Below are 26,689 nucleotides of genomic sequence, written 5' to 3'. Positions count from 1 at the left end.
TAAGTGTCTCATTTCCTAATCTAATTCCCTCAGCATCACCAGACTTAATTCGACTACATTCCGTTATCCTCGTTTTGCTTTAGTTATTGTTCATCTTATATCCTCCTTTCAAGACACTGTCCATTCCATTCAACTGCTCTTCCAAGCCCTTTGCTGTCTCTGACAGAATTACAATGTCATCGGCGAACCTCAAATTTTTTATTTCTTCTCTATGGATTTTAATAGCTACTCCGAATTTTTCTTTTGTTTCCTTTACTGCTTCCTCAATATACAAATTGAATAACATCGGGGAGAGGCTACAACCCTGCCTCACTACCTTCCCAACCACTGTTTCCCTTTAATGCCCCTCGACTCTTATAACTGCCATCTGCTTTCTGTACAAATTGTAAATAGCCTTTCGCTCCCTGTATTTTACCCCTGCCACCTTTAGAATTTGAAAGAGAGTATTCCAGTCAACATTGTCAAAAGCTTTCTCTAAGTCTACAAATGCTAGAAACGTAGGTTTGCCTTTCCTTAATCTTTCTTCGAAGATAAGTCGTAAGGTCAGTATTGCCTCACGTGTTCCAATATTTCTACGGAATCCAAACTGATCTTCCCCAAGGTTGGCTTCTACTAGTTTTTTCCATTCGTCTGTAAAGACTTCGCGTTAGTATTTTGCAGCTGTGGCTTATTAAACTGATAGTTCGGTAATTTTCACATCTGTCAACACCTGCTTTCTTTGGGATTGGAATTATTATATTCTTCTTGAAGTCTGAGGGTATTTCGCCTGTCTCATACATCTTGCTCACCAGATGGTAGAGTTTTGTCAGGACTGGCTCTCTCAAGGTCGTCAGTGGTTCTAATGGAATGTTGTCTACTCCCGGGGCCTTGTTTCGACTCAGGTCTTTCAGTGCTCTGTCAAACTCTTCATGCAGTATTGTATCTACCATTTCGTCTGCATCTACATTCTCTTCCATTTTCAGAATATTGTCCTCAAGTACGTCGCCCTTGTATAGACCCTCTATATACTCCTTCCACCTTTCTGCTTTCCCTTCTTTGCTTAGAACTGGGTTTCCATCTGAGCTCTTGATATTCATAGAAGTGGTTCTCTTTTCTCCAAAGGTCTCTTTAATTTTCCTGTAGGCAATATCTATCTTACCCCTAGTGAGATAAGCCTCTACATCCTTACATTTGTCCTCTAGCCATCCGTGCTTAGCCGTTTTGCACTTCCTGTCGATCTCATTTTTGAGACGTTTGTATTCCTTTTGCCTGCTTCATTTACTGCATTTTTATATTTTCTCCTTCCATAAATCAAATTCAATATTTCTTCTGTCACCCAAGGATTTCTACTAGCCCTCGTCTTTTTACCTACTTGATCCTCTGCTGCCTTTGTTGTGACTTGGCAATACAGCCAAGCCACTAGGAGAGGAAGCCGAAAGGCACACGTTTAACCTCACGCAGGCTGGCGTGAGGTCTGGAACAGGTAAAGTAATTATACTAGTAAAAGAAGGTACGTAGCTTCTGAAATACCTAACTTTAATCCATAATTGGTGAACATCGGTCTGACGGTACATGCTTCACAAGATAAATAGCAAATGATAATGGCGCCTTACTAGGTCATAGCAAATGACGTAGCTGAAGGCTATGCTAACTATCGTCTCGGCAAATGAGAGCGTAATTTGTCAGTGAACCATCACTAGCAAAGTCGGCTGTACAACTGGGGCGAGTGCTAGGAAGATTCTCTAGACCTGCCGTGTGGCGGCGCTCGGTCTGCAATCACTGATAGTGGCGACACGCGGGTCCGACGTATACTAACGGACCGCGGCCGATTTAAAGGCCACCACCTAGCAAGTGTGGTGTCTGGCGGTGACACCACAGCCTTCACTACTTCATCCCTCAGAGCTACCCATTCTTCTTCTACTGTATTTCTTTCCCCCATTTATGACAATTGTTCCCTTAAGCTCTCCCTGAAACTCTGTACAACCTCTGCTTTAATCAGTTTGTCCAGATCCCATCTCCTTAAATTCCCACCTTTTTGCAGTTTCTTCAGTTTTAATCTACAGCTCATAACAGATCAACTTGTAATCTCAAAAAGCTGTTATCAATTCCGTTCAACTGATCTCTCATGTCTTTTGTCATCTCTAACAGGATGACAATGTCATAATCAAACTTAAAACTTTAAGTCTAAATTACACAATTAGTTAAAAATTACTTTGCCTAAAAACGGAGCCAACACACACATAAACTGACCGTTCATCATGTTTTGCGCTTACAAGTATCTCCCATTGTGTTTACCTGAAGACGTTGCCTACTTCCATTCCCTTTTGTCGTATGACATTGTATTCTGGAGCAAGGCATCTGACGTAAATGTAGTATTCTATTCAGCAAAATATGGCTCTGAGCACTATTGGACTTAACTTCTGAGGTCATCAGTCCCCTAGAACTTAGAACTACTGAATCCTCGCCGGCTATTCAGCAGAAGGGAGAATTAAGAAAATTGTATAATGTAGATAACTGCAGAGGCCTCATTACTGGTCTTGGAATTCGTGAATTCCTACATTTACTATACAGTAATTAACAGTATAAAAAATAAATTGCACCTGAATTGTAAGCTACACAATAATAGGGAAGTCACGCAGTCGGTATTGTTGCCAGATTTATTCAAGATGACGTCTCTTCCTGGTTGGTTCCCCGCCTCCTCTCCATGGGTGGGGGTGGAGGGGTGGGTGGTAGATGTGGCAATATCACATTGTTAATGTCACCACCTCCACCCCTCCTTGCCCTCCATATTTCCTTCCTTCACCCACCTCCCACTCCCCTCTCACACTTCGCCTCCCCTCCCCCATTTGTCAACTGGCAGAAAAAAGACGCAGTGTGTGCTGAGCTGCTGGAGAGGAAGATCATAAGCTACTGTCTTTATTTATTTACTTTATTTTTTTTTTAGAGTGTTATTCTGCTTGAAGAACTTCCTAAATTTTGGTGGAGAAACCTAACTGACAATTACCCTACAGCCTTTCTCCGGAAAATTCAAATAAATACAATTGCTTAAAATTTACAGGACAACAGAAAATCGCTCTTGAGAATAAGTGTGTCTCATGACACAAAATGGATGATAATTTGAGCAATATATTGTTTCTTTATTTAAGCACTCGTTAAATTAATTGATTAAATTGCTGGGAAATGTGTTTAATTGATGAGATGTTGGTGTTGGACACAGAGGTGTTTAATAAAGTATTCCCTGTTAGCATACAGCTAAGAATGGAATGAGGTGAAAATGGATGAGCATGTGGGGAATACTATTCAGCAAGTAATAGTGATGCAGAAGGATGGACTGAGGACGCATTTCGCTACTCATAGAGACTACTACCTGCACTGGAGCTGCTAATGTTTTCTGAAATAACCGGTCAATCCACAGTCCAGGAGACAACTTTGTTCTATTCCAGTACAACAGACAGAATGAACCGGTGTGATTCGTGTATGGGGCTCAACTGAGAGAACCAGAAACGCGTTTTGTCCCCCTTTCTGATGGTATGTGTGTATTTATGTTTACCTTGCTGTGTGCCTTAGTCCACAATACCACATGAAGTTGGTGGGGAACTGTCCTACAGCCACTGCAGGAAGAATTGGCTCAGAGGAACTTGTACACACACATACATACATGGTAAGAGGTGATCGGGCAACAAACTATTACTGAAGTGTAGGGAGCCGAATACACTCTATCACAACTGACAGAAAATGCTTCACTGTTCTAATTATACATCAAAATTGTAAAATGGATCATAATGCAACACACACACTGTGAAATGAGAAAAATCACTGTAATAACACAACTACTGCAGAAACCAACCTCAAAAGGTCTCACCAGGAAAGATGGGCGGCAACTGCTCCTGTGTTCACCTCAATGTGTGGATACAGATGAAGAAGCTTACAATAGGTTATACCTGCACCCCCCCCCCCAGACCTCCCCTCACCCCTCCATCTCCTCCCCACATAGGTAGGGTTACTGGTTTCCAGGCTTGTTTTAACCTGTCACTGAGGGCACACCAAGAGATCCATCTGATACCAGTGATATACTGTTTATAGTCCACAGAAATCAGTCACAGATGGCCAAAAGACTCTAGAACAGGACGCTTCCTGCAAGATGTCAAATGTACTTATAGGAAAGACTGGACCTCCTGGAAAAGTAGTGAGGGACCTAACTATTTGTCACCAATGAAAAACTGAACGGTCAATACTGGCATGATTTCAAATGTTCTGCATGTGTTGTCAGTGTCTGAAAGTGCTCGTCAACTGAATAAAATCAGTCTCATGCAGGAAAAACAGAAATAATAAGTCCCACACAAGTGAGATACAAACGGATTTTTATACTTGTCATCTCAGTGTGCACCGATCTGCCCACTCTGCCCCAACAGGTGCAGAACAGTGCCAGCACTTGCTAGCTTCCACCACTGCACACGGTTATAAACCATCATCGCTCAGGTTTACTCTACTTCCTCAGGTAAACTGTCCAAAGGTTGTCTTCTAGACGTTTCAGATGCTCCAGTGTAGCGAATAACAGCTTTCCGTGTATGTGTGTGCGGGGGGAGGGGGGGGGGGGGATGGGCTCGCGCGTGTGCGCACGTTTTGTATACCTCGGAAGGATGAAGTTCATGCTGTACAGATGGCATAGGAATATATGGTGGAGCAATTTTAGACAGGTCACTTTCTCCTCCTGGAGTAACACACTGTGTGTTTGCCTAAAGTGTTGTCATTTTAACAGCTCAACTGCTGTAATGTCATCTCATTTGTTACAAAAAAAAAAAAAAAAACACGAACACTTATTTGCTGCATGAAGTATTACCACTGTGTTTAATCTGGGTGCGATTGTTATGCCTGTTACAACGAACATTATACCGACAAAACTCACCTCACATCATGCAATGTGTGTAGTCTTACACTTTTGGAAACGAATAGTATGACAGTGCAAATAGTGCATATAATACCAAAGTGTAACATCTCCAGGTAAATATGTGTAAACTCACACTTGTGGTATAAACTTATGCTTGCTACAATGAATAATGAACTGAGGACAATGTATCATGCACTGAATATACTACAAAATAAGTAGTTAATACCATCCAAGAGTCCTTAAACATACATTCGGCAACATACATTCGGCTAGCAATTTCCACACACTATGGTGGATAGGAGACTCCATAAATAATGTGATGCTGGTAGGATGAGACAACACAATAACCCATACATTCCGGGATGAACAGACATGTTTTCCTTGTGAGTAGTGCCAGTGTATCTTAAGAGGAGATAAACATAAACTTCTTATAAGTCAGCAACTTTTAAAAAAATCCACAATAGCAACGACTATGATACATTAGGACTGCACACAAGCATTGGTTCTACAGGAAGACAAAACACTGTAATAACATCACACAACTATCGAAAAAGAAAAACTGTCCACCAGAACAGCGCATGAGTGAGTCTTTCGCGCGTGGCCCCGAGAAATCAGTTCGGAAGGCTAGTCGTGAATTGACAATTCCAGTGACTTCTGTGTGGAGAGTCGCTTTCAACTACATCCTTATTGTTTACAGCTGTTACAAGTTCTAACACCGACAGACTTCGGTTTACCCGCCAATTTTGCAAACGAAATGTTGCTGTATGACAACGAAAATTTTCTGGATAGCGTCCTCTTTAGTGATGGATCGACATTTCACCTAAGTGGAAATGTGAAGACACATAATGTGCTCATCCGGGGGTCAGAAAATCCCAACTAGATGGTACATTCGCAAGAGAGACCCATAAATTGAATGTTTTTTGTGTCATATCCCGGCGGAAAGTTTACTGGCGTTTCTTTTTCGGTGAAACAACTGTAAGTGGTGTTTCTTATCTTGATGCGCTGGAACTATGGGCCTTTCTCAGCTGGAAGAAGCTAAACCACAGGACTTCATTTGTCAGCAAGATGATGTACCGCCTCACGTAACTCAGTAAGCGACTGGTTAAACGACGTTGTGCCCGACCGATGGACTGGCGCAAGGGGCCGGATGTCAAGAGCTTGTTTTTCATGACCTCCACGTTCACACACTCTCAGACGCCATGCGATTTTTACCTTTGGGTGTTTATACAGAATCACTTGTATGTGCCTCCGCTACCAGCTGAGCTACCCGACTTTAGAAACAGCGTTGTCACAACAGTTACTCCAGACACATTAATCAAAATTTGGGAAGAACTCGCCTATCGATTCGATGTGTGACGAATGGTGTTCACATTGAACACTCGTAGGAAAAACTGTTTGAGTTGCTCTTTAATCTGATGTATTAGTTGTAATTGTAAGTTGAATGTAACAAATGCAACAAAGTCTTTAAACTCCTATATTCATTTTGATACAACCTGTATTTTCACCTGAAATAAGCTACAATTCGCATACCCCCCCCCCCCTCCTAGTTATTTCATAACATTCAACTGAGTACTATGAACTCTATGATACTGTTGTCGATGACGGGTGACAAAACTGCTGAGTTCAGAGCTCTCGTATTTTCCTAAATTTTACGTATTTTCCACTAATTTTCTCAATTTCACCAGATTTTTCGGTAATTTCAACGCATTTTACCCAATTACTCGAGTTCAAAAAACTGCTCTTGACGGCTTGTCATATCAACAAGTCTCATCATGTTGATCTCATAACACTGTCAGCTAATAATACTGCAGTATGGTTCTCAATTTCTGAATCATTGCTAAACTGTGCCCTCCATTACTTTGTGGCCGGCCGCAGTGGCCGAACGGTTCTAGGCGCTTCAGTCTGGAACCGCGTGACCGCTACGGTCGCAGGTTCGAATCCTGTCTCGGGCATGGATGTGTGTGGTGTCCTTAGGTTAGTTAGGTTTAAGTAGTTCTAAGTTCTAGGGGACTGATGACCACAGATGTTGAGTCCCATAGTGCTCACAGCCATTTGAGTCATTACTTTGTGAGTGCTGTATAAATGTGGACATGTCGTGAACCCTGTTACACTGCCTACATCACAAGACCCTAATACTGTTTCATAGCACAGGAAGTAGCCAGCAGCTGCTGCTGAGAGGAGGTTCAAAAGCTACATTCCTTATCCGAAACACTTTATAAATTTGGTAAGATTTTATTACAGTTTGTCATCTCTCCCTATGTAGATGGGAGTCACGAAGTATTATCGCGTTCATAGAACATCATTGGAGGTTGAAAGATCTCGCCAACACCTCTGATGATCACCCCAACAAACGAATCATACCCATAGCAGTAGTCTGTCCTCTATTTCGAAATGAACTGTCCCTTTCTTGAACATCGGCGAAGGATCCTGAACTAAACTCTATGGTCTCTCTCTGTGCATCTTGTAACTCCTCGTCTGTCTTTAACCAACCCTCCCTGTAACACTGTCTCTGATTTAATTTGGAACTGACCAGGGGTAGGAGGGTAGGAGGGCACTATACCCACTACATTCAACATCTCGTGAAGAAACAGAAGAGCTGAGTTCCACATAATCAATACAATTCGATATTTTGCTTTCTGAAAGAGCATAATACATGTTCCAAACTTGCACAACCAACCAATCCTACTGATATAAACCGGTATTCTCTTTCCAATACCGTAACTGCCGTTCTGCGAAGACTATAGATACGAGCCTGTTGTGGGAATATAACACACGATCAAAGAGAAAGATAAACATATGGTTTATGCGTGATGGAGCTCCAGACGGAAGGAGTTTGAAACATTTTACTTATTAAATCACTTGAGCTATCAATTCTGGAGTATTGTTCTAGTGTTTGCAGCTCATACTAAGAAGGTATTGGAAAGAGAGAAATGGCCGTAAAACGTAAACACACACTCCTAAGGCTACACAGTTCTGCACTTAAACTTACTATAATGTTAAAGCAGTATGGTTTCTAATATACTGGTCGTGGAATGCAGCACTGTTAATACTTCAATGCAGGAAATATATTTGCAACACCTGACATACATTCATGCTACAAGTTTTCTAACCCACTCACTATGGTGACAAACTTTAAGAGGAAACTATACCAAAGAAGAAAAACATGGATTCTTAGTGATATATCCATTGTATGGGTTTCCAGAGGTGAAGAGCGCCCACTATTCACGTCAGATTGTGGTGAGGAAATCATGCTGTGCACCTCCTCCCTGCTGCTGGCTATTTCCCACACAATGAAACAGTTTCAATTTCATATGAAGTAGGCAGTGCAACTGGGTTCAAGACATGTCCACATCTTGAGAGCACTCGCAAAGGAATGGAGAGGGTAGTTTAGCAATGATATAGAAACTGAGAACCATGCTGTAATGTAATTGGCTTATAGCATCACGAGATCAACATGATGAGACGATTTGTTGATATGACAAGGCGTCAAGAGCAGTGATTTCGAACTCGAGTAATTAGGTGAAATGCGTTGCAATTACGGAAAAAATTATATAATTGATAGAAAATACGTAAAACCGAGGAAAATATGATGCAAATAATAGTTATAGAACTCATCCATAACTTGACAGTTTGCTTATCCGTCACCGGCAACAGTATTTTAGATCGAGTCGATAGTTTTACTCAGCTGGATGTTATGAAATAACGAGGAGGAAGGGAATGCGAATTGTAGCTTGATGTTGGGTGAAAAAATTATATATATATATATATATATATATATATATATATATATATATATATAGGGTAAGTCACCTAACGTTACCGCTGGATATATTTCGTAAACCACATCAAATACTGACGAACCGATTCCACAGACCGAACGTGAGGAGAGGGGCTAGTGTAATTGTTTAATACAAACCATACAAAAATGCACGGAAGTATGCTTTTTAACACAAACCTACGTTTTTTTAAATGGAACCACGTTAGTTTTGTTAGCACATCTGAACGTATAAACAAATACGTAATCAGTGCCGTTTGTTGCATTGTAAAATGTTAATTACATCCGGAGATATTGTAACCTAAAGTTGACGCTTGAAACCTCCGACGTTCAGTTGCGTGTTGTAACAAACACGAGCCACGGTCGGCGAGCAGTATCTGCAGGGACATGTTTACGATGACGACCGTGTTTACGAGTGTGGCTGTAGTGCACTGTTGTGGTTTGGTCTAGCTGTCGCAGTGTCCGCATGTAGCGCTTGCTGCTATTGTTATTCTGCATTCGTCTCCGCACGCAGACCAACTGTAGTAATGGTTCAAATGGCTCTGAGCACTATGGGACTCAACTGCTGTGGTCGTAAGTCCCCTAGAACTAAGAACTACTTAAACCTAACTAACCTAAGGACATCACACACATCCATGCCCGAGGCAGGATTCGAACCTGCGACCGTAGCGGTCGTGCGGTTCCAGACTGTAGCGCCTTTAACCGCTCGGCCACTCCGGCCGGCCCCAACTGTAGTACACCGTGTTACCAGACGTCTGCGATAGTGTAGTGTTGTAGGAACTGTGACCATGGTGTATTCGAACTCTGAAAAGGCGGAGATGATACTCATTTATGGCGAGTGTCAACGAAATGCAGCTGAAGCCTGCAGGGTGTATGCAGAACGGTACCCGGACAGAGAGCATCCAACGTGCCGCACATTGCAAAACATCTACCGCCAACTGTATGCAACAGGTATGATCGTAGCACGGAAACGGGTCCGTAACAGGCCCGTCACAGGAGAAGCGGGTGCAGTTGGTGTGTTAGCTGCTGTTGCCATGAACCCACACATCAGAACACGGGACATTGCGAGAGCCGGTGGACTGAGTAAAAGTAGTGTCATGCGCATACTGCATCGTCACAGCTTTCGCCCGTTTCATGTGTCGCTATATCAGCAATTACATGGTGATGACTTTAATCATCGAGTGCAATTCTGTCAATGGGCATTAACAGAGAATGCGTTGCAGTTCTACCTGTTTACCGATGAAGCGGGTTTCACAAACCACGGGGCAGTGAATCTCCGGAACATGCATTACTGGTCCGTGGAGAATCCTCGCTGGCTCAGACAGTTAGATCGACAGCGACTGTGGACTGTAAATGTATGGTGCGGAATCATTGGCGACAACCTCATTGGTCCTCACTTCATTGCAGGGGCCCAAACAGCTGCAACATACATCGCGTTTCTACAGAATGATCTGCCAACGTTGCTCGAAAATGTCCCACTGGAAACGCGTCGACGTATGTGGTATCAGCATGATGGTGCACCTGCACATTCCGCAATTAACACTAGGCTGACCCTTGACAGGATGTTCGACGGGCGTTTCATAGGACGTGGAGGACGCATAAATTGGCCAGCTCGTTCTCCTGATCTTACACCTCTGGACTTCTTTCTGTGGGGTACGTTAAAGGAGAATGTGTACCGCGATGTGCCTACAACCCCAGAGGATATGAAACAACGTATTGTGGCAGCCTGCGGCGACATTACACCAGATGTACTGCGGCGTGTACGACATTCATTACGCCAGAGATTGCAATTGTGTGCAGCAAATGATGGCCACCACATTGAACATCTATTGGCCTGACATGTCGGGACACACTCAATTCCACTCCGTAATTGAAAACGGAAACCACGTGTGTACGTGTACCTCACCCCTCATGTACATGTGCGTCAATGAAAAAGACCAATAAAAAGGTGTTAGCATGTGGACGTAATGTGCTGTTCCAGTCTCTTCTGTACCTAAGGTCCATCACCGTTCCCTTTGGATCGCAACGTAATTCAGTGCTCTCCGATACACACGATCGAACAGCGGAGGAGTGGTACTCAAGCGTCAACTTTAGGTTACAATATCTCCGGATGTAATTAACATTTTACAATGCAACAAACGGCACTAATTACGTATTTGTTTATATGTTCAGATGTACTAACAAAACTAACGGGGTTCCATCTTTAAAAAAAACGTAGGTTTGTGTTAAAAAACATACTTCCGTGCATTTTTGTATGGTTTGTATTAACCAATTACACTAGCCCCTCTCCTCACGTTCGGTCTGTGGAATCGATTCGTCAGTATTTGATGTGGTTTACGAAACACATCCAGCGGTAATGTTAGGTGACTCACCATATATATATATATATATATATATATATATATATATATATATATAGTGACATGTGAACAGATAGTGTGAAAGTTGCTGTTCTGTACTGATGTTTGTGCATCTGAAATATGTGTAATACACACTTTGCATGACAATTTATTTTCAAGACTTCATCAGACATTAATTTTGAGTGCTCGGACGTGAGAGTGTATGAGCTACAGGAGGCTGCTGATGGATGTGACCAGTGGTAGCTGGGGGAGGGGGGGAGGCGCTGCCATATTGAATAGGTGTAGCTGTAGCCAAGGGTCATAGTATATTGTTGGCCGTTCTTCTACAAGAAAGTTGAATTTGCCACATCCATGACGAATTTCCAAATATTTCACTGTAATCCAGAGGTAGTCATTTCCTAGAAACACGTTTAATTTTTGCATACCTGAAACAGTATATCATTGGCAACCTGACATTGACCAGAGTAGAGCATTGCCAGCAGATGTGTACCATCAGTGAGAGGATAGCCAGGCGTAGGAAAGCAGAACCACTACCTGCGGAAGTGTCCAGCTACAGACTGGAAACAGTCGACCCAGTACTGACCAAAGCAGAGCACCTGCAGTGGATGAAGGCCTTTGTGTACCATCAATGACAGGATAGAATAGGTCTGGAAAAACAGTACCCCTACCAATGGGGGAGGAGAGGAAGGCACAAGGTGAGGTTAGAGGAGAGGTAAGATTGGTTCTAAGGTGTCTAGTCTATATCCAACATCGAGGTGAAGATACATGTACTGTTCCGATGGAAGAATTTTTGTAAATTACTTGTGTGATGTCATTACAATGTTCCACCTTCCTGTAGGACCAAGACCAAAGGGTTTTTTATCTGATAGTTGTGTGATGTTATTACAGTATTTTGTCTTCTTGCACAACCAAGGCTGGGATGCACTCATAGTGTAACACAGTCATTGCTGTTGTGATCTTTTTTATTAGTTGCTCGCTTATAAGGGAATTAGATCTCTCTCCTCCAAGGACATAGTGGTACCACTCACAAGAAAGACGCGTCTATCCATCCTGAACTGTTTGCTGATCAATGGTTCGGGTGTTGGTGCTTGGTCCTTGCAGAATTATGTTACTGGTGAAATCTTGTACTCACCACAATGGTGGAAATTGCTAGCTGAATGCATGTGTAAGAACTGTTGGATGGTGTTAAGTGTTTATTTTGTAGTATATTCAATGCAAAGTACAATACTCCCACTTCAGTATTCATTATATCAAGCATGACTTCACACTACAGGTGTGAGTTTATACATTTTTAGCTAGAGATTTAATTGATTTTAGTACTATATCCACTATTTTCACTGTCTTAGAATTCGTTTTTAAAAGTGTAAGACCACACCCATTGCATGATGTGAGGTGAGTTCTGTCAGTACAAAATTTGTTGTATCAAGCATAACAATCACACCTGGAGAAAACTCAATGGTAATACTTCATGCAGCAAATGAGTGTTCATATTTATTCACTCACTTTTTTTTAAAGTAAATGAGCTGCTATGAATGACAACACTTTACGCAGACAAGCAGTGTGTCACTCCAAAAGAAGCAAGTGACCTGTGTAGAATTCCTCCACTGTCTATTTGTCCGCTGTCTGTACAACATGAATGTCATCCTTATACAGCATATGAGAATATATACACGCACACATCCACCCCAAGATATAAACAGACACAAAGCTGTTGAGGCGTGATACTTAGGGAAAGGCAGGATTCAGTGTGGACGGAGCCGTACTCAGTTACTGTTGGCTACGAAGTTTTTTTTTTTAATCACGTACACTTTATTTGAAAACAATTGGCAATAAGGAACAGTTATCAAATTTGAATATTAAGACACAATGTCTAATAAAAAAATTTCTTAAGCAAGTTGCACTCACGGCTGAAGGCCTTATTGACCACAAATTCAACTTATTTGTCCCCTGAAGGCCCCAACAGAAATAAATCAAAAAACAATTTGACAGCTGAAGGCCTGGATGGCAAATACTTAAGAACGAATTAAACCTCTCCAAGAGATACTAAAAAGTATAAAAGTACACTCATCAAATTTTCACTATTAAGAGACAATATCTAATTAAAAATTCTTAGGACAAACTGCATTCATGGCTGAAGGCCTTATTGACAATTATCACAATCTGACCAAATCAACAGAGAAGTGGGCATCAGACAGTGCTCTAAGGATCGACCTGGGAAAGCCGCTCAACTTCGTAAACGATGAGACAGGCAGCCAAGAGTTGTATTCACTTAACCAGATGGCAACTCAAACTAGTGACAGTTTAAACGCAGGCCAACACTCTTGCAACATCTACCCAACGTCTGATAACCAAAACAACGATGGAATAACCCAAGCAAGGCCGAACCGGCAGACAGCACTGCATCTTCAGAATCTGTTGTTTAGAGCAATCAGAAGCAGAAGGACCCCATACGACCAAAGTAGTCCAAAAAAACAAATATCCGTACTACAATCAAGAAGGTTGTCGAACTACATGCCTTACCGGACAGCAGCGGCAAGATGAGGAAATATGCTAACCGCCAGGGCAGGTAACTGGGGCGTTACTTGCCCCTAAGCACAAAAATACCACTGGTTGAACTTCATCAATAAACACAAGGAATTCAATGATTAATAATAAAAGGTGGAGCACGGCTAGTTAACTTCACGAGCTCCAAACACACCACTCGTTGCTCTTCGTCTCGGCAACCGTGCGAGCAGCAACGTGCGAACAAACGGTGTGATCTCAAAATAGTGGAGGTTTCGCTGCTGGTTTAATGTTCAGTCAGTTCAAACGTCCTTGGTCCGGTGGAGAATGAAGTTGTCACCCTCGCAACAACAGCCTCTCGATCCGGCAGTGCCTGCGAGCTGCCAGCGGTCCTGGCATGTCATCGCACTGCCGGACCTCACTGCTGCTCTGTCCCAACAGAACTCTCCGACACACTACCTTCTGGAAAAGACTTGACGCCCTTCCAAAGATAGTACTAGGGTACTAGATATCGATAACCGCTGCTGCTGACACTCGAGGACAGACAACGCTAGCAAACGTAGTGGCGCCAGTAAACACGAGAAGAAAACGAGACGCCACTATCCCTGTCACACGATGCCAATCTACCAACGGCACCAACGCGAGCCGCAACATGGCTCAGCTGTTAATAGCTACAGTGGAGTGTGAGAAATATCTAACACACAGCCTTGGACAGTTTACCTGAAGAAGTAGAATAAACGTGGGCGATGCACTGATGAATGCTAGTGAGTGCTGACACAGCTCTCCAACTGTCAGGCGCAGAATGGGCAGATCAATAACCAGTATCCCTACCTACAGGGGGAGGAGAGAGAGGGAGGAGAAGTTAAACTCGTTCTAAGCTGCTTAATTCGTATCCACACATCAAGATGAACACACATGCAGCTGCCATCACTCTCTCCTGATGATATCTTTTAAGGTCGGTTTTTGCTGTAGTTGTGTTATTACAATGATATTCCTCAATTCCAGTGCTTGCATTTCATTTGATCCAATATTTATGAAAGTCGATTTTTTCGTTACAATTTCAATGTGTAATTTGAGCAGTGTAGCATTGTCCATCAGCTGTGGTAGCTTGCATTGGCCTTCCTACACTTCAGCGGTAGTTTTCTGCCCTTTCCCATCTTACCACGTATGTATGTGTGAGTGTATAAGTTCCTCAGCAGCTATACACTTGTAGATCAGTAGGGTCCAATTCTTCTGGCAGTGGCTGTAGGACAGTTTCCCGACAATTTCGAGTGGTATTGAGGACTAGGACACACAGCAAGGTGAACATATACACACATTTGATTATAAAGGGGGAAAAACCCATTTCAAGCAACCTCAGTTGAGCACCATACACCAAGGTGAGCACCCCTGGTTCCTTCAGTCTGGGATAGTGCATAGTCCCCTACACTCATCCATTATTACCTCCTTTCATTCCTCATGTAGGGGACTATGGATGCAGTCCTCAACTGTACGTTTCCAGGTAATACACTTTTTAAACTCCTTTCTGTCCAGCACCAACGTCTCATCAATTGAACACATTTCCCAGCAATTTAACTAATTAATTTAATTATTGTTTAAATAAATGAACAACACATTACTTGCATTTACTTCCCATTTTGTGTCATGAGATCCATTTATTCACGAGAGCATTTTTCTTTTGTCCTGTGATGGAATTGCCAGTTTCGTTTCCCTACCAAAATTTAGTAAGTACTTCCAGTAGGATAACATTCGCTAAAACAAATAAAGTAAATAAATAAAGACAATATTACACCATTCCTCTCCAGCGGCACAGCGCAGACTACGCCTTCTTCCTGCCAAGTCACAAATGGGAGAAGGGAGGAGAAGTGGATAAGGGGAATGAGAAAGTAAGGGAGTGGAAGGGAAGTGAGTTAGAAGGGAGGTATTTGGCTGGTGACACCAACAATGCGACATTGCCACATCTACCACCCATGGGGTGAAAGGGGGGGGGGGAGGCAACCCAGAAAGAGCCACCATCTGGAATAATTTTGGCAACAATTCCGACTGCGCTGAAACGAACATTGTTTCCCTACTCACAATCACAATACAAGACGTAAAACCAATGTTCATGTTCATTTTGCCTCCTCATCTAGGGTTCTCAGTGGAGTTACGTACTCTGGTGCAAATGTGTGCAACAAGCTGCCATCTAATACAAAGCAAAAAACTGGCAATCGTAATCAATTCAAAAAACAAGCTGGTTAAAGAAAGGCTGTGAAGATGGATTGACGTGAAATAACATCTGAAACAAATTTCACTACACCCGAAATAAAACTTTCTGAGTTACTGTTGTGTCTGAGATTTTGCTCAGAGACTATTTTCGTTGGGTGTGTCACATTTCGAAAACTGTGTTCCCAAAACATGACTGCTTACACACGTGTGGGCTTTACCTTTTTTCTGTATTTTGCTGAGATAAGCTCAGTACAGCATTCTGCACAAACATATTTCTATTAGATACAAATATTTCCTCCAACATTTAGTCTTCTGACTTGGCCAGTTGTAGAGCCAGAACTATATTACAAGCATGAAAATGGCTCTACACGAACTCTTAGCTTCAGATGGCCTATAGGTCTGATAAAATATACGCTATTTCAGACTGCAGAATTGCAAGTGAATTCATTTACGACAGCCCCTACGACTGGAAATTCTAGTTGCTGTGCAGAGTTTTATTATAAGGCATCATGAATCACTTAGTAATTAGTCAGCGTGACGTGTGCTATGTAACGCCAGACGGTTGAGTAATCCGACTTCAGAAGAATGTCTGGGACCTTGAACTTTGTTCATTAGCGTAAGCTTCCTCCCTGGTGCGAAAACTGTGTGGTGTGATCATCACGTCGTAACTTGGAGTTAAGAAATAACGCTTACCTGATCAATAGCACTTAAGTTTCAGCGTTCATCAGATACGTCGCATTTTTTGAGAAAACTGGGACCGTGAATAAAGTTGCAAACCCAACAAGATTAACGTTAATTTGTATATGCGATTTTACTGATTATCGAGACTCGGCAACTTGCGCTTACATGGAAAGTACCCAAGCTCTAGCGACAAAAATACTGACTAAAATACAGACATCAAAAAAAGGTTTGCATCACTTCGGTTCCGAGAGTTTCGGAACCTGTACAGAAAATTGGAATAGAGATCATCATAAACATCATTCCCGCCTTCTTTATTACTCATGAAAACCACACATTGCATGTTGTACCATCATACAGCGAGACCTTCAGAGGTGGTGATCCAGATTGCTGTTCACAACGGTACCTCTAATACCCAGTAGCACGTCCTCCTCCACTGATGCATGCCTGTATTCGTCGTGGCATACAATCCACAAGTTCATCAAGCACTGTTGGTCCAGATTGCCCCACTCCTCAACGACGATTCGGCGTAGATACCTCAGAGTGGTTAGTGGGTCACGTCGTCCATAAACAGCCCTTTTCAGTCTATCCCAGGCATGTGCGATACGGTTCATGTCTGGAGAACATGCTGGACACTCTAATCGAGCGATATCTTATCCTGAAGGAAGTCATTCACAAGATGTGCACGATGGGGGCGCGAATTGTCGTCCATGAAGACGAATGCCTCACCAACACGCTGCCGATATGGTTGCCCTATCGGTCGGAGGATGGCATTCATGTATCGTACAGCCATTACGGCGTCTTCCATGACCACCAATTGCGTACGTCGGCCCCAAATAATGCCACCCCAAAACAGCAGGGAACCTCCACCTTGCTGCACTCGCTGGACAGTGTGTCTAAGTCGTTCAGCCTGAGCGGGTTGCCTCAAAACACGTCTCCGACGAATGTCTGGTTGAAGTCATGTGCGACACTCATCGGTGAAGAGAACGTGCTCCCAATCCTGAGCGGTCCATTCGGCATGTTGTTGGGCCCATCTGTACCGCGCTGCATAGTGTCTTGTTTGCAAAGATGGACCTCGCCATGGACGTCGGCAGTAAAGTTGCGCATCATACAGCCTATTGCGCACAGTTTGAGTCGCAACACGACGTCCTGTGGCTGCACGAAAAGCATTATTCAACATGGTGGCGTTGATGTCATGGTTCCTCCGAGCCATAATCCGTAGGTAGCGATCATCCACTGCAGTAATAGCCATTGGGTGGTCTAAACGAGGCATGTCATTGACAGTTCCTGTTTCTCTGCATCTCCTCCATGTCCGAACAACATCGCTTTAGTTCACTCCGAGACTCCTGGACACTTTCCTTGTTGGGAGCCATTCCTGGCATAAAGTAACAATGTGGACTCGATCTAACCGCGATATTGACTCTCTAGGCATGGTTGAACTACAGGCAACACGAGCCGTGTACTTCCTTCCTGGTGGGATGACTGGAACTGATCGGCTGTCGGACCCCCTCCGTCTAAAAGGCGCTGCTCATGCATGATTGTTTACATCTTTGGACGGGTTTAGTGACATATCTGAACAGTCAGAGGAACTGTGTCTGTGATACAATATCCACGATCAACGTCTGGGAACCGGGATGATGCAAAAAATTTTTGATGTGTGTAGAATACAAACTGTTTTAAAACAACTGACGTTAATTCGTCCCAGCACCCACTACAAGGCGAGTGAAAAAGACTTTACAACTTTCAAATTATACAGAAATTCCTTCAGATAACTTATAGAATCGGTAAATGTGTCATTCTGTAGAAAACTATCTCAATTTTACATAAAAGTGTCAAGTGCCAATCTGGTTATATGTGACTACCATTTATGATGCGGCAAACATTCCACCAGCAATAAATTTCTTCCTACACTCGTTACAGAAAATCGCGCATAACTTGTGCAACGGCAGCGTATATTCGATGTTTCAGGTCTGCGAAATTGTTTGGTAGAGGTAGAACACACAGAGAGAAAGAAATACAGAGATATAAAGTCTGGGGAACGAGGCGGCCATGCGATTCGCCCTTCACGGGCAATCCACCGACTTGGGAAGCTATTATCGAGAAAACCTTGACTTCCTTGAGGAAATGAGGGGCTGCACCGTCTTGCTCGTAGTAAACCATCCCACCTCGGTCATCTTAATCGGTCTGTAGAGTTAAAAACTTTTCAGTCACTGTAACGAGAATTATACGTATAAGAATTTTTTTCTTTATGAATATAGATAAATTAATAATAGCAATGTGTTGAATTTCTTTTTCGATTCTTTTCGTGTCATGTTAAAGAAACTGTGAGTAACTTTTGAAACGAATATTATTTATGTTAGATTTCAAATAATGTGGTAATCAAAGGAAAGTGTATTTAATGTTAAATACTATTGTAAGTTGTGAAAATTGTAATTTATACACTTGGTCCATACGTAGGTAAAGCATTAGGATATGTGTAGTAGAAAACCTGTGGTGAATACCCTACCTGTAGGGGAGCGGGAAAGGGTGGAGGCAGGCGAGGCGGCAAAACGCACACTGGCGCGGTTCGGCACAACGGGCTCAGTAACACAGTCGGAGGCGAGCAACAGTCGGAAGTACACGTACTGTACCGAGGAGGCTACCCAGGAAAAGTGGATTCCATTGAGCCTCGGATGAACCGATTCCGACGACTACTTGGCATGGCTATATTCTGAGGCACAAAATTGGAAAGATTACGACGCTAAGAAGATGGAAAGTGCCGATGTTGTGCGAGCCTTAGCCGTGCTTGTATGTGTGCTGTGCTGCCCGCTATCTCGCTGCCCGCCAACCGCCGCACCGACTTGCACAGGTCAAACATTTATTTCATCTTTAGAAGTGTATCTGTGTGGACCAGTGTCGAAAATGTTTCTAATGGTTCAATAATAACGTGACTTTCACCAGAATTGCTTTAGCCATGACTTATCCTGATCACTGACCTAGACAGGATCCTTATCTCGTATTGTGCAATCCGAGTATCCTAAACTGAAAGTTTAATATTTGTGTTAATGAAAATTATCAGCAGATTAATCTATGCCATAAAGGAATCTATAGTTCTGTGTGCTGTTGCAAATATTGGTAAAGAACAAAAGAGTTTTTGTTGGATTGAGTTAGCGATGTTATTTAATTAATTTGAGACAGAAATAATGACAGTTAAATTATTCAGAAGTAAGACAAAAGAGTAGTTATCCAGAGATTGATAAATTTGTGTGTTAATTTGCCTTCAGTACTAGATAGTTTCAGTATAACGACTATAACAGTTTCAGGCCCCCCCCCCCCCCCTTTGCTCTTGTTCATTCGTTCAAACCTTGATGTGTACTGATCAAATTTGACCAGTAAAGCTAAATTCTATATTAATCCTAAATGTATTAGAGTTTTTCCATTATTCATAGTGATATTGTGTGTGTACTTTTAAGATTGTCGACGCTAGGGCAATCTATGCCCGAGTTCAGTCTGCTCAACATACAAAATGATGTCCGTAGTAATCATTACTGTGTGGTGTTGTGTAAATGTAGCTCGTCCGAATTAGTACCAAAAAGAGAAAACTTTAGTTCAGTGGATTTTTCGGGTTCCAAACTTTGCCATATAACGCATCATTACTACGTGTTACTATGATTGTACATGCACCCACTTGTACAAGGAAAGACTCACTAATTGCCCAAGTAGGCTGGCGACCGAATTGTTAATTACAGGTAGCATCTACTGTGTGTACTTCTTGTCCATGCGAAAGAATAATTATACTGTACATTTGCTTGATGCATCACTGTAGTTATTGACTGAGTATAAGTCCGATCTTGCTTCTATTAGGTACACGCGGTCAACTTTTGTACTAAAATCCTTGTTCATAAGGTGAAGCCCGTGAACTTATTACAGTACAGGCTTTATATAGCTAACCTACGTCCGAGTAGGGCGGTAGTGTTACAAGTGGCTTCCCGGTGACAGGACATCCATCTGTTGTCGGTTACAAATTAATGTAAATACCGAACAGTGGATGTTCAGTGGCACGAATAGCAATAAAGTTCAGTAAAAGAAACTGCAGTGTGAGTCAAGTATAATAGTGTGGTATAGTTGGCATTTAGTATGGACAGAAACGTAGACGGGGTAGGTGCGCCAAGCGAAATGGAGAATGCGGCTGGCAGTAGCCGGAGTTTACGCGGCCAGATAACAGATGGCGTTAGCGGAAGACAATTGGCGTACTTACAATACCACGAACACGTCAATGAACAGATTGAAAGGTTGAGATCGCCTCGAACACAGCAAGGGAAAAAACAGGAAGCAGAGGGTGACTTTGTAGATGATAGTGGGTATGTGAATGAATCCACTGACATGTTTGATTCTCCACAGATAAAGAAAGAACCGAAAGAAACTTTTGAAGTAGGATCGGGAAACACCGATTCCGTAGAACAAAACAGTGTGAAAATTTTAAGCATAAACGATTTATTTGAACAATTAACCAAACAAATTTCAGGACAGAGTGAGCAGATCAAAACACAGAATGATCAGCTTAAAACACATGTTGATCAGCAGCTCACAACACAGAATGAGCAGCTTGAAACACACGTTGACGAGCAACTCAAAACACAGAACGAGCAGCTCAAAACACACGTTGCAGAGCAGCTCAAAACACAGAGTGATCAGTTTAAAGCACAGGTCGAAGGACAGGGAATTAAAATTAGTAAACAAATAGAACAGGTAGAACAAAAAGTGGGTAATTTAAGTTCTGTGGTAAATACTCTGAAACTTGAAATTGATACCATTAACAAAAATATGGATACTATGCAGGAGGAAATTGGAAACATTAATAGTAGATTCGATGTTGAAATTCTCAACATCCAAGAGAAAGTAGAACCTCTGGTTGAAACTAAAGTAGACGAAAAAGTTTTCGGTCTCAAAACTGAGATCGTAAACGAATGTCAACACGGGATATCACAATTGAAAAAGGTAGTTTTAGACACTGAAAGGGATTTAAGTAAAAAAGTAACCGGATGTGTTCAAAATTGTGAACAAAATACTACGAAAATTCAAGGCAAAATTTTCGATCTGGAAAGCAAAATTAAAGATAGGTTTGGTGTTGTCTGTAATGGCACACCAATTACGAAGCTGCTAGAAGGCGAAGAACGCTTCGATCCAGCCAAGAAACATAACGGGTGGCATCCGTTAGATTTTATCAAAAATTGCGAGAGAGTATTTCCTGAGCACTTATCTGATCAGGAAAAGATAAACGTTGTAATTAGCGCCTTAGCGGGTGATGCTAAGCGCTGGGGAATAAATTTAAATACCGAACGAATGACGTTCGAAGAATTTAGGCAAAGATTTACGGAAGAATATTGGTCTGAACAAAAGCAGGACCATTTATGGCGCGAGTTTATCATGGCCAAACAGCATGATAACCGGGGCAGGAATTCTTTGAAAGATTTCTGCGAGCATTGGTACCGGAAATTGACGCATTTAAGAGGTCGAAGATCAGATTCAGAAATTATCTGGGAGCTATATAAAAAGCTTCCAGAGGATTCCAAGAGGTACGTAGGAAGCAATCATCGTAGTTTCCAAGCATTTCTAGAAAGGGTCGAAGATGAAGACCATTGGCGCGAAAGTCGTGCCAATTATCAAAATTTTGGTAACCGTAATATCCGACACAATGACGAACGAAACGACGGCGATGGATTTCGCGTCAATGTAATACAGAGAGGAAGAGGCAGAGGAAATAATCCAGGTCGCGGTAGAGGGTATACCGCGCAAAATAATAACGTCGCGGGAAACTTATTTCCGCGAACGTTGTGGGCCAAACGGAAGCGGACAATACATACCGGCCCCGATTCAAGAAAAGATACCGGACCGACCGTAATGTAATGAGACAGGCTAGGGACGAGCATGGAACGCCGCGACGTGTTGTGGCGAAACAAGCGTCAGGTGCGAGCCAGAATGAATCATCGCTGCCGCACAGAGCGCTACATGTTAACAGGCGAGTGGAGCATCAGAGGGCAACGGCCCAGCCTAGCCGAACATCTGTTCGGAAAGAAGCCGCTAGCAATACGGCAGCAGTAGGTACGAACGTAGCAGTCAGAGCTAATGAAAATTTTACGAGTAATAATTCCGTGGCAAAGGAAACAATAAATGAGAATGTGAGTACACAGAGAGGTGCGGTTAGCAGTGTTTGCAATGAGGTAAAAGGCGATAATGAATTAGCAGAAGTTACTGATTGGCGTGTGCAGATCGATGATCTGTACAAGGGCCTAAAGCAATGTGAGTGGGAGGATTTTAAAAGGGAGTATGAGGCGGAGAGATTAGTTGGTGGAAAGAGAGATAGTAGGGACGTCCATAAAGTGACGTGGCCCAAAATTGAAGAGGGGAGAATAAATAGCGCCGCGCAAAGTACGCGTGCCGCCAATAGGATGAAGGTTAATGATAGGAAGGATTTGGAGGATGAAATCCTCAGCATTGACGAAGAAATAACTCCTGCTAACAGTCCGCCAATAGTAAAAGCTGCTACCGAGAGGCACCGTGTAGAAGGAGTAGATGATTACCTGAAAGTAATTAAAGTCCACGAGAATTACACCGAATATGAAGTCACAGTGGATGTGAATAAAACTGAGGATGAGGCCGTTTTGCCAAAAGAGGAGATTGAATTAAAATCTAAACCTGACAACAATACAGAGGAAGAACTTAGTGCCTGTCTCAGGAAAGCGTTTATGTTAGAACCTGAAAGCGATCCGGAATGGTCGGATTCCGACGATAGTTCAGATAATGAAAGATACGCAAATACAGACGGAAATGAATGTACTCACGCTCCCTATTGTGCAAAAGTAGCGTGCTTAAGTGAATCTGATGTAGAGGAAGAGAGTAGTGATGACTCTAGTGAAGATGAATTTTCAGGTGTAGAGGAAAATGAATATACTTTTACTGAAAGAGGGTATCAGAAAATCAGTGAAAATAATAGGGATGCAGTTAATTGCGGTATTGTATCTAACGATGACGACGTATCAAAACAAAATCCAGACGTTGAAACAGAACAAAGAAAGAAAGAGCCACCTGACGACTCTGTGTTTATTTTGCGAAGAGTTCAAGTAAAATGGCTCTGAGCACTATGGGACTCAACTGCTGAGGTCATTAGTCCCCTAGAACTTAGAACTAGTTAAACCTAACTAACCTAAGGACATCACAAACATCCATGCCCGAGGCAGGATTCGAACCTGCGACCGTAGCGGTCTTGCGGTTCCAGACTGCAGCGCCTTTAACCGCACGGCCACTACGGCCGGCCAGAGTTCAAGTAAGCAAAGACTTTGAACTCCAGAAGCCTAAGAAGCCACCAGACTTAAGTGACTGTTTTATGAACCAGAAAAGACTGCCTTGTTAATAAAGAGATTAGGGGGCAGGATGTTGTATTTTTATATATTATTAATATTATGCATGACTTTATTTTTACTGTAACTCAGTTTTATCTGAAAGTGAATTATTGTTTGTTGAAATAGAGCCTGGGGCAGGTTTATATCGGATTTTGAGAATGTCATGAACACATTACATCATGAAACTACAGGATTTCCACCGGAAGAAATTTTGTTAGGCAGAAGTAGTAAAAGTTTAATTGAAGAAAAACTAGAGTTTCCACCTTGTACAAGTTTGGGATTGGATCAAAAGAAAGAATTGGTGATAAAAGGGGCAAAGCAAAAAGCTGAATCTAGATCTAAAAGACACAATAAAAATTTAAAAGTTTCAAAATTTAAAATTGGAGATTATGTTCTTTTAAAAACCCACGAAAAGTCTAGTGAACTAAACCATGAAATTTCAAAATTTAAATATATTTATAATGGACCATATCTAATACAGAATATTCCACACGACAATGCTTACTACCTGATCTACCCAAAATCCAAAAGACCTTTAGGCGTAAGAAATATTGTGGACCTGAAACTGTATGTACCTAGGAACGAGTAAATGTGCTGTATCTTATGCTGAACCCAAGTTATTCTAAATGTATCTAATCTTGGTAAATGTCTGTATACCCTTGAAAGTGTGCTAATGTAGTTATGTGAGTTTCAGATTACCAATTGTACTGTAACTGTAAAAATGTATGGAGAAAAGGACTGAAAAGAAAGGATAAATGCTATCAGCCAGATAAAAGATGGGACTGTCAAAAATGAAAATGGGCAGTGTAAGAACCATAATATGAAGGACTAACAAATACCAATGAGGGCAGATAAATAATCGATGGAAAATTGTAAATATGATCCAGGAGATGTCACAATATGAAGTGAAAAGGACTGCCCAAATTCGCATAATAGGCAGCAAATATGTGTAATTAATTTTTTGAAAATATGTGTGTGTGTTTTGTTTAGTAAGTAAGAAAATGGACTGCTATTCAAAGCAAGCAGCGACAAATTATCTTATATTGTATACAAAATATGAAATTGTTTTTGTAGTTAAATGTTTGTATTCCAGAACTTTAAATTATTTCTTTGAGAAATTTAGACAAAATGATTAAATTGCTATTTTAGTGAGATTGTGATGGGAAGTTGGACTGTGCGAAAGGCACTTGAGTAAATGACAAGTCAGTATTCTTGAAGTATTAAAAAAGTGTAAACCTATATACAGTGAGCGAAAGGAAATATGTAGTGTAAATCTTTTTGGACAGTTAAGAAAAAATTCAGAACCACTGTATAATTGTAAGATTTAGTGTTCCCATAAAATTTGGACTTAAGAAAATTTTCTGGAAACAGGGGCATGTGTAACGAGAATTATACGTATAAGAATTTTTTTCTTTATGAATATAGATAAATTAATAATAGCAATGTGTTGAATTTCTTTTTCGATTCTTTTCGTGTCATGTTAAAGAAACTGTGAGTAACTTTTGAAACGAATATTATTTATGTTAGATTTCAAATAATGTGGTAATCTAAGGAAAGTGTATTTAATGTTAAATACTATTGTAAGTTGTGAAAATTGTAATTTATACACTTGGTCCATACGTAGGTAAAGCATTAGGATATGTGTAGTAGAAAACCTGTGGTGAATACCCTACCTGTAGGGGAGCGGGAAAGGGTGGAGGCAGGCGAGGCGGCAAAACGCACACTGGCGCGGTTCGGCACAACGGGCTCAGTAACACAGTCGGAGGCGAGCAACAGTCGGAAGTACACGTACTGTACCGAGGAGGCTACCCAGGAAAAGTGGATTCCATTGAGCCTCGGATGAACCGATTCCGACGACTACTTGGCATGGCTATATTCTGAGGCACAAAATTGGAAAGATTACGACGCTAAGAAGATGGAAAGTGCCGATGTTGTGCGAGCCTTAGCCGTGCTTGTATGTGTGCTGTGCTGCCCGCTATCTCGCTGCCCGCCAACCGCCGCACCGACTTGCACAGGTCAAACATTTATTTCATCTTTAGAAGTGTATCTGTGTGGACCAGTGTCGAAAATGTTTCTAATGGTTCAATAATAACGTGACTTTCACCAGAATTGCTTTAGCCATGACTTATCCTGATCACTGACCTAGACAGGATCCTTATCTCGTATTGTGCAATCCGAGTATCCTAAACTGAAAGTTTAATATTTGTGTTAATGAAAATTATCAGCAGATTAATCTATGCCATAAAGGAATCTATAGTTCTGTGTGCTGTTGCAAATATTGGTAAAGAACAAAAGAGTTTTTGTTGGATTGAGTTAGCGATGTTATTTAATTAATTTGAGACAGAAATAATGACAGTTAAATTATTCAGAAGTAAGACAAAAGAGTAGTTATCCAGAGATTGATAAATTTGTGTGTTAATTTGCCTTCAGTACTAGATAGTTTCAGTATAACGACTATAACAGTTTCAGCCCCCCCCCCCCCCTTTGCTCTTGTTCATTCGTTCAAACCTTGATGTGTACTGATCAAATTTGACCAGTAAAGCTAAATTCTATATTAATCCTAAATGTATTAGAGTTTTTCCATTATTCATAGTGATATTGTGTGTGTACTTTTAAGATTGTCGACGCTAGGGCAATCTATGCCCGAGTTCAGTCTGCTCAACATACAAAATGCAGTTCGTAGTAATCATTACTGTGTGGTGTTATGTAAATGTAGCTCGTCCGAATTAGTACCAAAAAGAGAAAACTTTAGTTCAGTGGATTTTTCGGGTTCCAAACTTTGCCATATAACGCATCATTACTACGTGTTACTATGATTGTACATGCACCCACTTGTACAAGGAAAGACTCACTAATTGCCCAAGTAGGCTGGCGACCGAATTGTTAATTACAGGTAGCATCTACTGTGTGTACTTCTTGT

The sequence above is a fragment of the Schistocerca serialis genome, chromosome 2, assembly GCF_023864345.2.
Source record: "Schistocerca serialis cubense isolate TAMUIC-IGC-003099 chromosome 2, iqSchSeri2.2, whole genome shotgun sequence".
NCBI classification, from domain to species: Eukaryota; Metazoa; Arthropoda; class Insecta; order Orthoptera; family Acrididae; genus Schistocerca; species Schistocerca serialis.
Note: the sequence above shows the minus strand (reverse complement) of the source record.